Genomic DNA, 12,387 nt, shown 5'->3' on the forward strand with positions numbered 1-12,387 from the left:
TTGAATTAATGTTGATAATTGTAATGTGTGAAAATCGACATTTTTAGCCTTTCATGCATGGTGCTCTGTAGAGATAAGTGGTAGAAGTACATTTAATCCTAGAACGAGTGGTGAAAAATGGAAGTTAACCCTAAGAAAACCCTAAGAGCACGATAATTGTAGTGTGGCAGACGATAATGGGGGAAGCATATCATAAGAGCAGCTAATGGGGGAAGCATCATGACGATCTGGAGCACATGTTTTCTGAATCAACTGTTAAATTATGTTTGATAGCCGATAATTTGTAACAGCTTAAGCAAATCAAGTTGTATACCGAATTTCTTTAGGGATTTTTCCTTCCCCAGGACTATTTAGTGTTATGTCATGGCTATCAATTTTGTTTTGTTTTGTCAGGACTACTGCATTCGCAACCATCACGTCTGGAAGATTGCACGGGAGGATCTGAACTACAATCAGAATGATTATGTATATCCAAGGTAAATTAGGAGTCTTAATGCTAACCTATTCGGTGGCAATCTGATAGAGTCTACTAGCAGCAATTGACTGTAAAAGAAGTATAACTCAATCATAGAGTTAATAATTGAATATTAAAATTGAGGGAAGGGATGCAATATAGTTCAATCATTGAGTTTATAATTGGCTATAAAAACTAAGTGAAGGGATGCAATGTGTGTCTTCGTGCAGGGATGGGTTTCAATCTCCTCTGATATTGTGTGACTTGTCATTATATAATGAAAAAGCTGGATAAATCGTTAGTAACTAATATAAGAACTGAAATGTATGATATTGACAATATTTTGTAGGCTAAACACATTGAGGTAGCTATATTATTTCATTTGGATGGTTTTCTTATGGTTTTTTAAAGCTTTGGATGGAAGGTTTTGGATTTAATTTTGTTAAGGAGTGGAAGATTTAGTTGAAGAGTTTTAGGAAAATATTATTGTATTAATTTATGGGTGTTAGTTGTGTTTAAGTTATTTTATAGAAAGAGAGACGGATATGGTCACCACCAAGCCAATTCAAGTTGTATGCATATTTAGATATTGACGTTTTAAATGAATTCTTTTATTAAATAGTTTTATTAAAATTTTAAGTTTAAGTCTTTTAATTTTCTTTTTCTTGACTTATATTTATATTTTTATTATGTATCCAGTTTCATGTTTTAGGACATTTCACTATTAAACTTATAACAAATTTCAAAGTTCAATCTGGGCTTAATATTTCAAATGCCCAAGGTATGAGTCAATGTGTATTGATGAATTGATAGAGACACGTTCAAGTAGAATTACATATTTAGTTCCTTGGGGATCATCATTTGTCATTCAATGCATAATCAAATCAAAAAAATATTGTAAAGGGGACAATATATAACAAAGAATTGACATGTAAATTGATTATAAATTGCAAACTAGAAGACAGATTGTCTGTGCAACATGGTCCTATTGAGGAATGGAGGAATTCCACATATACTATGTACAATCAAGGTGGTGAGAATGGACATTAGGAATAAAAAAATAAAATTTATTGTACACATAATAATAAGTTTCCTGCTTGCTACCTATTCAATGCATAGGTAAATAGTTGCATCTATCAAATGCTACCTCAACTATACTGGGATTTCAATTTTAGGCACTCTTTCATTAGATTAAATTTGGTGAAACGGTTTGCAAGTAATTTTTCAATCCTGTAGTGTCAAAAATTGTATACCCCTTTGTAATTTGACCTACATCTTTGGTAACCACTTTTGTGTCCATTCCCTTAGCACTTGATTAGGCTCACTTCATCGCTTGCATCAGCCTTTTTCCTTTCAGGATGCTCAAGGCCCCTTTTTAAGTAGCTCCCTCGTGGTGCCAGTCTTGTTAGTCACTTGTCTCCCTTGTTTCATGCTATTTTCAAGCGTGATTCATTTGGACACTAGTGCGTCGAGCGGACATTCATGCAACATGCATTCATCCCACGACATCTTAACATTTGAATGATGGTTCTAAGCATGCCTTTCCGCTTGTCACTTGCACACGTCGGTGGAAACGACCCTGAATATTTTAAATGGCTCACCAGCCCTCTTTTCCCTCCTCTTCTCTCTTTTAAATATATCCTCTCTCTTCATTCAAACTCTCTAGATTCTGGACAATCTCTCTTATTCTTTGGGCTCTCACAACTTTCTCCAGCTCTCTATCGCTTGCTACAATAGTCTCTATTTTTCTACAACACTCTCAAGCTCTCACAATATTCTTGTGCAACTCTCTTGGATTTCTAAATCCTCTTTGCTAATATCTATCTATTTATCCTATCTTTGGGCATCTTGGGATTTATCACATCCCTCTTCTATCATTTATCATATATCTTATCTTGCATTTATCTTTTATTCTATCAATCTATCTTGGTGGTTATGGAGGTGGAAACACCAAAACAAGGATTTGACTGAGGCAAGTCCCCAAGTAGCCCCAAACATTTTTCTTTTTTGGCTTGTGTGCAGGTTGCCATAGAGAATATTTATCTGGCTAGAAGCTTCCTAGTGTGCCCCTATTGTTTGTCTCCTTTCTTCCCTCTTCTCTTATTTCACTTTATTTCCTAGTTGTCTATATTTTTATATTATCATACTTATTTCGTTTATCTATATGATTGTTAGTCCCTTCTCTATACGGTTCTTTGTTTTTGTCTGTATAGGATGGTAGTGTGTCGTGCTAGAGTCCTAGTTATGTGTGTTTGTCCTAGTCACAGAGAGCTACCGGAGCTGTCTAGAAGGTCTGTCTAACTTGTATTATCTTAGTTATATATCTCGTATCCCTTGGCTCATCCTAAGTGCCAGTTTAAGTGAGGTAGCAGTGGATAGTTTGTTCTATGAGATTCATCATCTTAGACGTAACAAATTCCCACCTCTACAAATCCCTTAGAGCTTACCGATTATCCCAAAGTATCAAGCATATTAAAGCATGTTAACTATTTCTCTCTAAAAATCTTCCCGCTCTATAAGTTTCTGTCTACCATTATTAGTAGTCTTTTAGGAAAAATAATATTCACCTAAATCTAATCATTGTCTTCGATAATATGTGAATATGATGGCCACAAATATTTCTAGTTCAAAATGGGCCTTCTATGTTTTGGAAACTATGGTATTGCCATTATTATAGAATGTAAATGTGAGCTAGGGAGATGGTACAGATGGTTGATAGTTGTTTTATCAAATGTGTGTTGTCATTTATGTTCATGCTTGGATGTCCACCCTCATGTTGTTGATGTCTATATCTTGTTTGATATTTTTGATGAGGTGATGAAGTGCTAATGATGTAGTGATGTGTTATGTTGATGAAGTTCGTGATTGGGTATCATGCCTTGTCTGTTGTCAATGGAGATGTTCACATTGTGATATCATATTATAATGAGAATTAGAAGTTTTATTTTGAGGATTATAAGCATTAAGATGAGGATAAGAATCATGGTGATGAAGTGGATATGGTGATGATGTATTGTGCATACAACAAGCTATTGTTTTATCTCTCTTGGTGCTCCTAAGTAAGGAAATGGTGCTACAATGATGTTTTAGGTTTCTATAGGTTGATGGACCATGGAAGTGTAGAAAGGTGCTTTCAAGTTTGTATTGGGGAATTATTTACATTCCTCCATGCTTGAATATTTGGTCTTATGGTTTGTTATTTGAGGTTTATGTGTTGTTAATGTTGTACTCCTATTTTTTGTTGGGAAAATGGTGTCTCAACCTTGCATTTACATGAGGTTAATATTTATAATAAGTTTTCATTTCAGCACAAAATGGTGCAAAATTCTCCCCAAAGTACGTGGTTGGCTAGACAAGAATTCTGGTAAAATTTCGTCACAAGATTACAACTAGTTTTGAAGATATTAAAGTTTTTCTTTTGGAGGGGTACAATGAAAAGTTTAAACTTAATTCTGAGGAATTTAGAGGCCTTGAAACATCTTGAAAAGTGGGTGTAAATGATTTCACAATTTACAAGGTGATAGAGAAATTCACAATCTTTCTATCGCTTCAAACGGTTCGTCAATCACACACATGGTTCGCAAGTTATGACCTCCAAAAGTGTGTGCTCCTGAAATAGGAAATATAATTTGTACCGGACACATTATTGAGTTGTAAAAGGGAGGGTCACGCGTGGATATGCCTTTTAACATGTCACAGGGCATCTAGATTGGAGATAAGGTTGGCTATACTTTATTGGGTGGTTTCAGCCCATGGTTTTTAAATATCGTTTGACGGTTTCTTGTATTGTATCTCTTATATATGAGGTGCATGAGATACAAGTTGTATGTAAGATTCTTATGGATATTGAGTTACCTCTAAATCTCTGATTAGTGGTACTCCTATGAAGAGATTTCTCTACAAGTATATTGTAATCTATTTTTAATTGCTGGATAATATATTGGGCGGCTTTTGGTGTAAGATTTTTCTCTCAAAAGGGTTTTCCCCATGTAAATCATTGTGTTGTGGTATGAATGTTATTTATGAGTATTTTTGTTAAGGTTCTGTAACTATTGTGATGATCTGAAAAGTTTTGGCATTACCGTCCTCTCAAGGTTAGTGTAGGAAGTTGTTACGCTTAACTTCCTTACAAGTGGTATGAGAACTTGATCACCTTTGGTTTCAGTTGTTGGTTGTTGGATTTTTGAACTAATCTAGATTTAAGTGGGAGCTTGTGCAGAAGACACTTTTTGATCTTGTTGCAGGAATTTTTAGATGGAAAGTTCGTCAGGGAAAATATAAGTGGAGAAATTTAATGGAACGAATTTTGAGATGTGGAAGTTGAACATGGAAGATCTGATAATAGATTACGATTCCTGGGATGTTGTTGATGTGAATGTCCAAAGGCCCTCAGATCCCACTACGATGACTCAGTATGACTTTATGGACCGAAAAGACAAGGGTCTAATCAGATTGTGCTTGGAAGACTCTATTATGATCAATGTCCATGAAGAAAACTTTGCAAAGATGCTATGAACTAAGCTTGGTGAAATGTATCAATCAAAATTCTTTATTAAATCAAATTTTCTTGAAGAAGAAATTGTATTCCTTGAAGATGGAAGAGGGTGAACAATTTACAGACCACTTGGAAGAATTCAATATGATGGTGGCTAAATTAGTATTTGTCGGTGTTAAGTTGAATGAAGAGGAGAAATGCCAGATCTCGCTCTGTTCGTTTCATGATTCATGAGATTCTCTTGTTATGGCTATCAGTAGTACTTATGTTGTTTTAAAGTTAGAATATGTAGTGGGTGGCCTACTTGGTGAAGAGATGCGGAGAAAGGTATCTCTCAGTTCAAAGGAAACCCTAACTATTTGTGTAAGACCTAAGGAGAAAGGCAAGAAGAATGAGAAGCGTGACAAGTCCAAATTGAGAGGGAGATCAAAATCTCCTAGAAAGTCCAAAGAAATTTGCTGGAATTGCGGTAAACTAGGTCACATTAGTAAGGACTACAAAAAAAAAAAGAAGAAGAAAAATAAGAAGTTTGATTTTGATTCTGAATCCAAGAAGGAAGGCATTGATGCATTTATTGCAGCTTTGGAGACTCATGTAGGTAATGATGTTTTGTTACTTGAGTCAGGTGCATCTTTTCATATGACTTCCATTAGAGATTGGTTTTTTAAATATGAAGAATTTAATGGAAGTAAGGTGTACTTGGGTTATGATTCACATTTAAACATTGTTGGTCAAGGTAAAGTTAGGATCAAGTTTTCTGATGGTAGAAAAAAAAGGATTAATGGTATGCTGCATATCCATGGATTAAAACAAAATCTATTATTTGTGAGAAAAATGATAGATGCTAGTATGCAGGTAGGCTTTTCTGAAGCAGGATGTAAGATAATTAAGGGTGTTATGGTAATTGCTAGAGGTGTCAGTTTTGACACTTTGTATAAGCTAGACACAAACACTATTGAGTGTAATAGTACTTCTGTAAAAAGTAAATATGTGGATACTTCATCTAAAGATTTGAGGGTTTCACCTTTAGTAGATGGAAATGGCTTTTGGGTACCTAAGGATACTCTTTCCTTTGAAGAAAAGTTACATGCAGAAAAGACTATGTTATGGTACCAAAGGCTTGGCCACATTGGAGAAAAGGTTCTAAGGACCTTCAAAAATAAAAACCTTGTTGAAGGTTTGAATGACTGTAATCTTGATTTTGATTTCTGTGAGTATTGCATTTATGCAAAACAAAACTACGTTCAATTTTACTCAAGTTATCATAAATCTTGTAGTGTTTTGGATCTTATTCTTTCTGATGTGTTTGGTCTTGTAGATGTTCCTTCAATTGAAAAATCCATATATTATGTTTCATTTATTGATGATTTTAATAGAAGGACATGGGTATATTTTCTAAATAGTAAATCTGAAATTTTCATTCGATTTAAAGAATTTAAAGCAATGGTTGAGTTGTAGACTAGAAAAAAAATTAAATGTTTGAGGACTAATAATGGAGGTGAATTTTTCTTGAATTATTTTGATAGATTTTGTAAATATTAAATTAACAGATAGAAGACAACTTTGTATTCTCCACAATAGAATGGAGTTGCAGAAAGAATGAACAAGACACTGATCGAGAAGGATAGGAGTATGCTGAGTGGTGTTAGTCTAGAGAAATTTTTTTGGGATGAAGTTGTTGTGACTGCTTGCTACCTGATTAACAGCTATCCTATATCAGCCCTTGTTGATAAAATACCTATGGAAAAATGCTCAGGTCACAAGCCTTCATTGAGACATCTTAGAGTTTTTGGTTACGAGGCATATGCATACGTGTCAAAGGAGAAGAAGACAAATTTGGAGAAAAAGGCTATGAAATATATCTTCATCGGGTATACTTATGGTGTGAAAAAATGTACAAGCTTTGAGACCATGTTGCACAAAAGGTAATTTATAGTAGAAGTATTAAGTCAGATGGTCTTTGGAGTCTATGGGTCTTATGGCCCCTAGCAATTGATTCATTTTGTTGATACTCCCTTTTCTCTTGCAAGGTGTTCGACAAGTGAGAGATTTGTTGGGAAATTGGCGTCTCAACCTTGCATTTACACGATGTTACTATTTATAGTAATTTTCATTTCAGCACAAACTGATGTGAAATTATCCCCAAAGCTTCTAGTTTAAACTTAATTTTGAGGACTTTAAAGGGGTCCAATGAAAGGTTTAAACTTAATTTTGAGGACTTTAGAGACCCCGAAATAGGAAATTTAATTTGTATCAGATACATAAATGAGCTATAAAAGGGAGGGGCACGTGTTGATGTGTGTTTTGACATGTCATAGAATATCTAGATTGGAGATAAGGTTGTCTATACTTTATTGGGTGGTTTCAACCCATGGTTTTGTAATAGTGTTTGATGGTTTCTAGTATTGTATCTCCTATATATGAGGTGCGTGATATAGAGCTTGTGTGCAAGATTATTATGGCTATTCAGTTACCTCTAAATTTCTGACTAGTGGTACTCCTACAAAGAGCTTGCTCTGCAAGTATATTGTAATCTATTTTTGATTGCTGAATAATATATTGGGTGGCTTTTGGAGTGTGGTTTTTTTCTCCCAAAAGGGTTTTCCCCACGTAAATCACTATGTTGTGGTATGAATATTATTTATGAGTATTTTTGTTAAGTTTCTATAACTTTTGTGAGAATTTGTAAAATTTTTTGCATTACCCTCCTCTCAAGGTTAGTGCAGGAAGTTGTTTCGCTACTTAACTTGTTTAGATTATTTTAGGTCACTGATGTTACTGTAGATGGTCTTTGGTGAATGCAGTATGTTGGTAGTTTTGTTATTGGTTATGATTGGTCTAAAAATTTCTCTTCATTGATGTTTCTTATATTGTGGCTTGGTCAACATGTTTAAATTATCTATACCTTATTTTATAATTTAGGTGATGAAGTGATCCACAAATTGGTTTGACATTGATTTATCTCATGTCATTGTTGCTTGGGCTTCCAGGTATGACAAAATGTATATCAATTTGATTGCAGTATCTTTTTTTGGCATGATAATTTAAGAAAATAATTTGGGATTGTATTTGGATGTTTATGGAATGTCTCTATGTGTTCCACATTACAATGGTTTATCTTTTTATCGTCACATCCTATTTGTTGTTTCCTTTCAAGGTGATTTGTGTTCATTTGGGTAATAGGGCCTACTCTCTTGATTGTGATTTGAATTTACAGGTTTTCATTGTTGCAAGGTGTGCACCCTTGGTCTCCTTGTGTTGTTCAGTGCAACGCTTGGGTTTGTGACATCGCTTAACCACCTCCTGTGGATTCTATAAGTCTAGTGGTTGTATCGGGCATTAACAGGTCGATCTTTTAGTGCAACAACAACCACACTTGTAACAAGTGGTATTAGAGCTTGGTCATAGATTCAAACCCCTCACTTGCGCTGGAGGGATTGTTGGAAGGTGTGCGCCCTTGGTCTCCTTGTGTTGTGTAGCGCAATGCTTAATTTTGTGACATGGCTTAACCGCCTCTTGTAGATTCTATAAGTCTAGTGGTTGTATTGAACATTAACAGGTTGATATTTTGATGCAATGACAACCACACTTGTAACATACACTAGCATTAGACGATGTGATGAGTTGTATTTGGGTCCCAATATGCCTTGTTCAAATCTACATTGAAAATTTATTTGGAAGATGTGTTTTGGGTTGACTAGTTTTTGTGCTACACTTTTTCTCTATACGTTACCATTTTGTTAAATTGAGAGGATGTGTGCCAACATGTTTGATTTTCTGGGCTAAATGGAAAGATGTAATAGGATGTTTTAGATCCTCTCAATCTCCTAGCTTGTATTGGTTTCAAGTTGTAATATGATTTTGTGAAAGACTTATTCCAGTCATTGCCTATCCCCTATTCTAACCGACCTAATTGGTGGTTTGAGGTCTCGTTAATGGTATATATAGAAGATAAAATTAGTTTTAATGGTGTGGATTGTGAAATATGTCAAATTGATTAAGTAAAAATATGTGGTGGAAGTATTGGAGATAAAAAATTTCTTAATATTTACTTGATATAGTGAGTTAAGAGAAGCTACATTCAAGGAGATTGTTGGAATTATTGAGCTAGAGGAATATTTATTGTAATTCATATTTTTCATGTACCTTTATCAGAGATAGAGAATCTCTTTAGTATTTCCATTGTATCTTTCTATTAGATAGCGAACTTCCTCCAAAATTCTTTTCTGGCAGCAATTTGCTTCATTAGGCAGTGAGCTTTAAAAAAAATTTGTAATCTTGTTCATGTATTTTTAGATAGCTCTCACCATGGTTTTTCCCTTATTAGATTTTACATAAAAATATAGTGTTCTGTAGTGTATTGGTGTTCATTATTTTATCTTTCATTGATATTGATCAAATTAAGAGTTTTGAATTTGAATTGCGATAAAATTTTTTAAGTTTTTATCAATACTGATTTACTCCTCTTAGACTTGGTGTGTTGAACAATATGAACAACAACTCACTCTATTGGAACTCTAAGAAGTACTTTTCTATATTATAAATTATAAATCTTTAGGATGTGATGGATTCACATGTAGATTTTATAAGGCCACTTGGGATGTAGTCAATAGTAACATTTACACCACTATTTTTTCTACGTACGAATTCCATTAATGGAACAATAATCCTCAAATTCTTTTCTCCAATACTCACCACTGTTATTAAATCTGAGACATTTTGATCTTTTAAGTATCTCATTTTTAACCAAGCTTCTCCATTTCTTAAATGTTTCAAATACATTAGATTTTTGCCTAAGGAAGTATATCCAAAACTTCCTAGTTGCATCATCTATGAATATAACACAATACCGAGAGCCACCAAGAGAAGATACTTGATATAATTATTTTAATCACTGTGAGGAGACACAAATAAAATATAAATGCAATCATTCTATATTTTTATAGGAGGTATTGGAATGAGACTAATAGGAAGAGTAGTAAAGATGAGTCACAATGAGCACTTTATAGTAAATCTAAACATTATAAGGAAGAGTAGCTTGGAAACATAGAAGCGTAACTTATTTTGCAATATGCAAGATCATTACTTGGGAAAGAATCTTGAAAGAGGATTGAAAAGATTCATTGAGCTAACATTATATCACTTATCCAAAATTATGAGGAAAGATTCATTAATGAAATGGTCATTAACAAGATGGAGAGAATAATAATTAGGAAGAGATAGATTTCACATGCTACTAGGTGACTAGATTGGAGAGAAACTAGAGTCAAATAATTTAGCTTGGCTATGACACAGAGTCTTAGAATAGATGCCAACCTTGCTGAATGGAATGAAAATCCCAAATAATTAATGAATGGTGAGACAAGTAGAGTAATATATTTATTTATTTTTTGAATAAAATAAAGAAAATTGGGACTAAAACCAAGGGAAATGCACATGGAAAGGATAAAGGGTCATTCAATTCAATCATAAGCCTTTGCAAAATCAAATTTTATGAGTAAGGTTATTTCTATGAACACTCATCCAACTCCATACCTTCTTAGATATGAATAATATTTTAAAGAGAATTATGGATTTTAATGAATCTTATTTTCTTTGGTTTAATAATAAATGATAGATATGCAATGCAAAAACCTTGGTTATGATTTTGAGTGATTTATTCAAATGAGTAATCAATCACTAATTAAATCATTGTTTAAGGTTGCTATCCTTAGTTATAAATTATAAATTTCTTTTATCTATAAGAGATCCTAAGAAAACTAGTGGTGTAAACTACGTGGTAGACCTAGTAAAGGTTAGGATTGACTCTATCGCAAAAGGCCTAGTAAAATTCACATGTGAATCCATCACGTAGCTATGATTTATAATTAGTAATTGAAAAATTTGCTTCTTAGAGTTCCATTGGAGTGAGGTGTTGGTCATAGAATGTCCATTGTGAAGTGGAAATATTTGTGGAAATTAAATTCACATAATGTTGAAGAAATTGATTAGATTGAGGTGAAGCTTATTATGTCTACTTTACTACTAATAATGGTAGAGAAAATATTTAAGAATTGGAGGATTTTTAAAAAGAAATAGTTAACATTCCTTAATGTGCATGATATTTTGTGAGACTTGGTAAGCTGTAAGGGATTGAGTAATTCCTTGGAAAACTTTTCGCCAATTTTAATCTAATGAAAGTGTGACTTAAATTGAGCTCCCAATATGGTTGAGGTAGAATTTCATAGATAAAAATAATTTATTATGCATTAAATAGATAGATGTAGAGGGTGAAAAAGTAAACCACCTTGAAAGGCCTTTGGTGATCTCTCGGGGTTGCACTTAATCTAACTCTCCACTCAGGATAATCACAAAGTGTAGCAGTTGCAAGTGCTAGTAGAAAACAAATTTTTAATTATAGAATATGAGAGTACAAGTCACATAGATCTTCTGGTGACATCTACTAGCTCTCTACTCAAGGACATATGCGTGGGTCATGGATAATAGCATGACACATTAGCATCTTGTACAAACAGACTACGAAATTCTATACCAAAAAATTTAGAATCACAAGTATATTGGTTTTGATGCATTTAAATGTGATGGATGAATAACAGAAGTTAACTAATTGTAAATATGAAATGAAAAGATAAGGGGAAGGAAGAAAATGCTCACAACGGGTCGACGAATGAAGCCTCTAGCAAAGATGACACTTCTCCAATAACTTGCACATAAGAGAAAAACAAAAAAATGTTGGGGGTATTTTTTAGAGGTCTATCATAGTCAAACCCCAGTTTTAGTGTTTCTACCTCCACAAACAACTAAATAGATATATTGAATAATATGATAAACAAGGTACATAATAAATCAGATAATTGATATGCTATGGAGATAAAAAATGATGAAATAAAATAGCAAGAGGGAAGAAACTCCCCTTCCACACCCAAAAAGAACAGTGCTTGTTGGAGTGAAGAAGAAGCGTGAAACCCTCTAAAGAACAAATCAATGCTGATGGTAATGGAGTCTTACGAATGGAGAGATACTAGAAAATGAAGAGAGCCAAGATAACTTCATAATGAAAAAGAGAAAAAAGATTGAAGTGAGAATGTATAAAAAATGAGTGAGTGAGTAATTCGATTAATTAGTGAGCCATTAGATTGCAAAATGAATTCCAAAAAGGTTAGATTTGCAACCTAGAAGGAAAAATGACATCGGTGTGTGTTGTAGGAGGTGTTACAACTATTGTCAATCATAGGTGTAAGGCTCCAATGACCACCTATGGACTGCATTTTGTGGGATGCTAGTGTGATGCATGAATGTCTGCACTATGCGTAGGTGTCAACATGCCATATAGTCAATAGGGACAAAAAAAGGACAAAAGAAAACATGACAAGTCAAGCCAAGTGGGAAAGCAGGGAAAAGCTAATGGGGTTCTCTAATTGGCTTAAAGAGGAGGAAC

This window comes from Cryptomeria japonica, chromosome 1 (genome assembly GCF_030272615.1).
Source record: "Cryptomeria japonica chromosome 1, Sugi_1.0, whole genome shotgun sequence".
In the NCBI taxonomy this organism is placed as follows: Eukaryota; Viridiplantae; Streptophyta; class Pinopsida; order Cupressales; family Cupressaceae; genus Cryptomeria; species Cryptomeria japonica.